This window comes from Corvus kubaryi, unplaced genomic scaffold (genome assembly GCF_017639235.1).
Source record: "Corvus kubaryi isolate FWS band 111438036 unplaced genomic scaffold, C.kubaryi_AGA036_p1.0 37396, whole genome shotgun sequence".
In the NCBI taxonomy this organism is placed as follows: domain Eukaryota; kingdom Metazoa; phylum Chordata; class Aves; order Passeriformes; family Corvidae; genus Corvus; species Corvus kubaryi.
Genome location: NW_024581135.1, coordinates 24,434,901 through 24,440,900, shown reverse-complemented (window position 1 = coordinate 24,440,900; position 6,000 = coordinate 24,434,901).

Sequence of the window (6,000 nt, the reverse complement as noted above, 5' to 3'; positions counted from 1 at the left end):
TACTAAGTTATCATGTTGGTGTTGAATACACATAAAAATATGACTACATAAGAAATTGAATTCAAGAAATTGGATTGTGCTCTTTGGTCAATAATGAAATTGAAAAGCTTTGGTTGCAGATATATCCAAATGATGTGAAACTAATGTGGTTCAAATGTGGTTAGTTTCCCTGAGAAACCCTGAGCAATGGCGATGCCTCAGAGAGATGATGTGAAAGATTGGCTGTACCATGGAAATACATTGAAAACACAATGAATTGAAAGGATCTGCAGCTTGAATTGTTACTTTTTCTCTACTTTATGCATCAAGGTTTTTACGCTGATTAATTCACTCCCCATCTATGATTCATTTAATAGCATACCCAGCCACTGCTTTCATGTTTTGGAACACTGACTGCAGAGCTTCTATTTTGGTCTCCAGAGCAGGCTTTCTGTTTTGTGAAGTGTGCACCATTTATACCAAGTTTCACCTCTAGAAAGACAAGAACAGTGTTACTTTTCACTTCAGTAGACTGATGTGCTTAAAGAAGATCACAAGCACTCCTCCATAATCGAAGATGTCTTACTGAACTAAGTATTTCTGATTTTAATTACTAGGGAAACGGTGTTCTATTTTACAGCACATCTTAATTGAGGATAGAAGGCGTATAGTCCATGGCTACAGTTTCTCTTCAGAGTGTTTAACTTACACCATGTCTCTCAATTCAGTGTTTTTAACCCAGGCTTTTACTGAAAAGAGATCCTGCCTTCCCTTTCATCCTCTGCCATGCATTTTGCTCTGTCCTTGGAGCTGTTGCCAAGGGAGCACACATTATACTGGAGCAAGGAGCCGTGCTGATTGAAAGTGAACCAGATTCTATGGTTTTCTTTTTATTTCTTAGTTCTATCCAAACAAGTTTTCTGATAAGCTCACCATGGAGCTGCACAAATGCTGGCACTAAGACATGGGAAGCAGCAGTATGACACTAGTTAGGGGAAGGAGCTTGCTCCTTTAGGTAGCTGTGTGGGCCATTGAAGCACATGCTTTGTTTTCTGGCATTAAAGAATTAAAGTGGTTGCACTTACATGACTGTTATCACTTATGTCTAGAGTCCCTCAGTGGGTTGGAAGTGTCTCTCACCTTCTCCAGTGTAACTGCTCTGCTTTCCCTGTGAGATCCATTATACCAGGGCTCGATGGCTGATGCACAGTGAAGCAAAGCAGTTGAAAACTTCTTCTTTTCCTAAAGGTAGAGATCTGTTGTTGCTGTGTGAGGGAAAGAGGGGTCTTGTATGCACAGGCATTTTACCTTTTTCCTGCAGCAACAGTTAGCCACCAACAGAGTGATGCTGAGGGGCTTTAATGAGAGAAAGAAAGCAAGCTGGCCTCCAGGAGAGATAAGCTCTGCTATTAATGGTATTGCAGATACTATTTTTCATTTATTTCAGTAGTTCAATCATTAGTTGCTAATACACAGATTTCTTGTATTAGACACTTTTTTGCTTGTTGATTATTGCTTCTTGCTATCCTCAGAAAGCTTTTATTCTAGAAGTGTCCAGCTCTTAAAAGAAACAATTTAATTCCAGTGTTCTAGGCTTACAAATTATCTTCCACAGCCCAAGATGCACATTTAAGTCAGGCCTTGCAGTTCATCTGCCAGTAAAGATTGTTGTTGCTGCTGCTCCTTTGTTCAGAAGTAGTTTATCCTAACTCTGATTTTCTTAGTGGGATTTTAATTTTGTGGTGACATAGCAGTAGCTTTTAGAAGTGACAAAGACAGATCCAAGCAAGATCCAATAGAGCTGGAGCCTCCTTATTTTTTCAAACAGACTTGTTCCTTAGCCAGTTGTAGCACTCAAACTGGTACCCTCCAACCTCCTGAACATCTCTTTATGGAGAAGTGTGATCTGACTAACTTGTGGCCAGATATGTAATGGACTGGAGCTGTTCTGTAGTGAAGAACTGCTGCTTTCTGTAGCAATGGATTATTACTGTGTTCCTGCAGGTCTGTGATAGTCTATACCTGCAAATGCTTCCCTGTGGCAGGTGCAATGCCAGGCATTCCTTACTCTTTGCTCGCTGCTGATTTCCAAGGAGAAGCAAAAGAAGCTGAAAGGTTTATTCCAGTCATTAAAATCAATGCCTGTTTCTGTTCTCAGTGTATATTCAAATAAGAAGTTGCTGGGTTAATATTTGGGGTTTTTTTAGAGCTAAATTTTGTTAGTTTTGGGGTTGTTTGTTTTTTTTTTTTTTTTTTTTTCAATGTGCATAAATTAATGTTTTCTGGAAGTCTTCATCCCTACATGACTGAATGTAGGGAAAACTGAATTCCAAGTTAAGAACAGGTAGAAAAGGAGGAAACCCCACATAAAGGGAAGTATTTACTGTCTGTTCAGTCAAGACATTTCTGTGGTACAAATATGTGATGAACACTTTCAACCAGCAATTTATTGTTGTTCGCAAATCTGAGACTTTCAGATTCTTTGCTGAATCTCTAATTTGTTTGATTTATATATTTATTCTTATAACATGAGCTTACTCAGGGCTAAAATCACTTCTTTCTTTTTTTGAGGGTGAGAAACTCATGATTGTGTTTTGGTAAGTAGGATAATAAGGCCTCAGTTTAACCATAAGAGTGATACAAAGCAGCCTAGATATGCTTGCATTCAGGCAGCATTTTTAATGCAGTATTCCTTGTAGTTTTTGATAATTCTTTCAAGTGAGAAACCCTTAATCCTATATACACAATAACATTTTTACAAAGTATATAATTTATTACTGGTCTGTGTGAAATATATGTTACTCTTCAAAGCAGCTATTGCTAGATAATGTTTCTATTTTTCTTATTTTTCAAAGATATGAAAGGTTAGACACAACCAAAAATGAAAAGATGCGTGATGAAATGAAAACATTCTGAACTTGCTTGGCAGCAAATCTTAGATTGTTTTCCCTTAGGATGTTTTTCTTCTATTTTTTTTCTTTTATACTCTCTCCAACCTTTAGATATAATCAGTTTTTCTAGTCTTGAGATTAATGTGAGCTTTGGATGTTTTTAAGGACCTGGAGATGGAAGACAGACATTTAGAAGATTAAGTTCTGAATTTTATTGGAATTGCAGAATTTCTGTAATAGGAATAATAAACAATGAAATGAGAGTGCAACAAAAGAGAATGTGAGAGAGATCTTGATGATTAAGTCCAGGTACTTGAGAGACAATCACTGCCAACGCTGAATCAGTTTAAGGGTCTTTTCTATCTTAATTGATTGGATCGAAGAAAGGGTCATTTACATGGCATCCTCTCAGACTCACAAACCAGTCTCTGGAACATGGATTTCAAAGAGCTGCTAAAAACGAATCTTTCCTGCTTGTTCATACCTTTGAAGAGATAAATTTAGACACATCTACGAAGAACTATTTAGTGATTTCTTTCTAATTTTAGTTTTAATTCTTGTACATTTTAGAGACTGTGTGGGTGATGATATTAAGAAAATTAAATACAAGGAATTTTTGGATGGATGGCATTTTGAGGTCAAATGAAGTGCACTAATGGATTATCCTACTTTCTTTGGCCATTTGTTTGATCCTTATTTATATGATTAGTAAATGTTAGAACTATTAATAGAACTAGACTCTGAGATAGTTGAGAAATTAATTGAATAGGCACAGGATTAACAAAAGCACTTGGAGTAGGATGTATACAATTTTTCACACTGCAGTGTTTCCATCAGCTGCATGCTTCCAGGAGTCATATTTGCATATCTCATTGCAAGCATATGAGCACAGGTTTTTAGTAGAAATTTTGCATGATAATACCTAAGCTATTGCTAATTGTTTCTATGAAGTACATGTACTGAAGAACAAATAAAATAAATAGTTATCCACTCATTGCTATTTTCTAATTTTTAACATTAAAACTGTTAATTTTTCAGGTAAACCTAATTATAAGGACTGGGATCTGGAAACATTGCAATGATCAGTGAGTGTTGTGGGTTGTGGTTTTGTTTGTTTGCTTAAATTGCTTTGACTTTGCAAAATCAGTAGGCAGGGAAAGAAAACTTTCAAATGTTATCTGATTTTTTTTTTTTTTTTTTTTTTTTTCCAGACTGAGGCTAATGTAAGCTTTGGAAATTTGAAAGATTTTTCCCAAATGCTTTTTGACATTTTACTGTTTCTGCTTAGTTGATGTTTTCTAAATGTGAAACTGTTGTGATTAGTCTCCAGTAGGATCTGGGTATATGTTAGGATTCCCAGATGTTATGCAACCATTTTGTTTTACATCTCCAGAATAATCTGAAAAAGCAGAAGCACTTCAGCCCCTGGGCAGAACATCTCTGTCCCATTCTTGCTTTTTGCCTTGTATTCCTCTTGCACTGAATATGGTTTGGCCAAACACATGAGTCAGAAAAGTTTACTTTAGTAAAGACATTATTCTGATTAATAGTATTGTGGTAGAAGAACATCAGGTTAAGAGTCCCTGTGGGCCAGACTGCACATCTGTTTGGAACAAGAAACCTTAAAGTCTGAGCCTTAAAGTCTAAGCCATATAAATTGCTTTATTGCTGCACTAAAGTTTCTTAGTATGACAGAGGATGCAATTCTCTAAAGCACAGAACTGGTATTTCAAAAATGTCCCATGGAGTCCAGCATTGTGCACAATTTAATTTGGATTCATTGTCCCATGTTTATATGCTGTTGCAATGATTCAGGAAGTTCATAGTAGTTCAGAAGTGTCTTGAATCCTGAGTTGTCTGTTGACCTCAGAGCTATAGTTTTCCATGTATTTTTGCCAGTTCAGCTGTAGACTGTAAATCAGCTATACTCTGATAGTTTGCCAGTTTCTCTGCTGATATATATGTACCTCAGAGGAGTCATTTGCAGATTTAATTTTGAAAAAATTACCCTGGATAAAGCTCTGAAGAACCTAACCTTATAGCTGCCCCAGATTGGAACAGGACCATTTTTACATAGATTTAAAAAAAAAAAAAAAAAAAAAAGCCAGGGGAAAAAAAAGGGGTGGCTTCAGGAAGTCTCCAGAATATTGCTCTGGAGAGATCAATCAATATCATGCTCAAGTCTCCTAACCCCTAATTTCCTAGATGACTGATGCTCTGCACTTGTAGAATGTACTACCTGGTGATATTTTTAAACGGCCATTTTGATTTTATAAACCATCCCTGAGCAGTGAGGGACTACTTTGAAACTGATTCCATTGTGCAACTGGGAACTCTTGTTGTATGTATAATGAAATATGAAGTGTTTAGATACAATAAATTAGTCAGGAATTATAACAGAAAAAACAAAGCATCTATTAAAATTTATTCCACTTGTATGGAGAAAGGGCAGCACTTTTACCTAGAAATGTCTTTTAATTTTTGTAATACACTGCTGAGTCAGTTCACAACTGAAATTTGACAGCAATAACTGTGGGTATTATTTTAACTTTCTATGGTATAGTAATTCTGTAGTGATCTTTTCCCACTGTATAAAAAATTCTTTGGAAATAACTACTAGGTAGAAGCACCTGATGAAAGAATAATATGTAAAAACATGTTACAAGATAAATAAAAACAGTCTGAAGTGGTCCATAGGGTGAGGAGGAAGAAATCATTGATGTAATATCGTATTCTTTGCGAAAGAAAGCACTCTTCCCTTCCTCTTCCCCATCAACACCATCTCACCAGCGGGTGAGATGGGTGAGGCACTGAGGTCTCACTATAACGTTCCTGTAGACTGAAATGACTGACCTTAGGACCCAAAGGGGCAGTGGAAAGCTGAGCATAACATCAGAGAGAAATGGGTAGATAGTAGAAAGCTTGTGTATCTCAGTTTTGACTCAGTAAAAATTGAACTATAATGTTGGTAGTGCATTTTAACTGGACAGATAATTCTTTGTTTAGACAGTTAAGTTTTTAATCAAACTAATGTAAATTGTAGCTTTGCATTTAAGTAGTGTTCCCTCGCCCTTTTTCCTGAAAGATGTTGAGTACAATGTGAGTTAGCAGCAGGTACATACACATGCTC